Below are 1,551 nucleotides of genomic sequence, written 5' to 3'. Positions count from 1 at the left end.
ACTATGCTGTAAACTGCATCTGCAATCAAGACTCAACTTTCCAAACTGTAAATGTTCTAGCTATTTTAAACAACTGTTAAACATTTTAATGAGGCAAAAGTTCAAATAAAGATTGACACCTGTATTCATTTTCCCTCCGTTGTATTTTTTTTTGTTAGCTGTCAAACAGATCATAAATATAAAACAAATGGCTTATTACAATCCATATGATTTTCAGTCCATGCCAGTATGTTGTTTCCAAATTATATTTATGCAGAATTTAAATTGCTTTTGTATTTACCAAATAATTCTGCTCAGAGCTGCCTCTGAAGAGACAGCAGGTTGGTGGCTGTAATTAGTAACAAGGCTTATTGAGCTCTTTTCTGTTTCTGTATTCTTTGGCAACTATCAATTCCTATTTGTAGCCATTGCCAAAGGTCTTAAAGCAAAATGAATGGAAAGGATTAGCGGGGGGTAAATATTGTAACTGGTTTTAAGATGGAGCTCGATATATTTGTAAAGAAGATTCTGCAGTAGGACTGGACTCGCCGATCTACTAAGTGCTTTAAAAACATGCATCTGGTTTTCCTTTTCCTCCTGTTGCCTAGTCCTCAATCCACACATGAAATGTGCGCCAAACAGATTTAGTGACAAGGCTCTTGGGGTGAATCTGGTATCTTTTATTAGACCAACTTAAATTAATACAAGATAAAGAGATTCACCCCAAGAACCTTGTCTGCCTATGTCCTTAGACGAACATGGCTACAACCTGTACCCCTGCAATGGATTTAATGTGTGATGTGCCAGACCTAATGCTAACGTTTCCCCTGGGTGAAGACAGGGCCTGACTTCCCACCCCTCCAGTGGCGTCTGCTGCCCTTGCACTGAAGGCAGGAAGTCGGGAACACGGTCTGCGTCCTGGCGGACTGCGCTCCCAGCGCAGGGCCGGCTGTGGACACGCTGCTCTTAGAGGTGGGGAGCCACCATTCAGAGAAGAAATGTGGGTCACACGATGGGTAACGTGGGCCCACCGCCACGCAGCTCTATCGTAACGCTGTATGAGCCTGCAGCCACCTACCTGGGCATGAAAGTCTTCGCAGACATGGATATCGGGGGTCTCCGGTGAGCTACTTCTGTGTTGGTTGAAGTGTGTGGGTGTAGTGGCTTGGGGGTGTGAAGGTGTGTATATGGGGAAAAGCGGGGTATGTGTATGTAGTGGTTTGGGAGTATGGAGGTGTGCATGTAGGGGTATATGTGTAGTGGTGTATATGGGGGGAAAAGGAGGGGGTGTAGTGGTTTGGGGTGCAGAGGTGTGCATACGGGGAAAAGGGGGGGGTGTAGTGGTTCGGGGGTGTCTATGGGGAAAGGGTAATGTGTGTAGTGGTTTGGGGGTATGGAGGTCTGCATGTAGGGGCCTATGTATAGGGGTGTGGAGGGGGGAGGAGGGTGCACGTACGTGTGTGTGGAGGTGTGGACACAGTGTGTGTAATGTACTGGTTTTGGTGTGGAGGTGTGTACGTACGGGTGCATGAGGGAACGGGCGTGTGCGGTAGTCGGGGGTGTGCAGAGGGG

This window comes from Crocodylus porosus, unplaced genomic scaffold, assembly GCF_001723895.1.
Source record: "Crocodylus porosus isolate Cpor-Errol unplaced genomic scaffold, CroPor_comp1, whole genome shotgun sequence".
Taxonomy (NCBI): Eukaryota; Metazoa; Chordata; order Crocodylia; family Crocodylidae; genus Crocodylus; species Crocodylus porosus.
Note: the sequence above shows the minus strand (reverse complement) of the source record.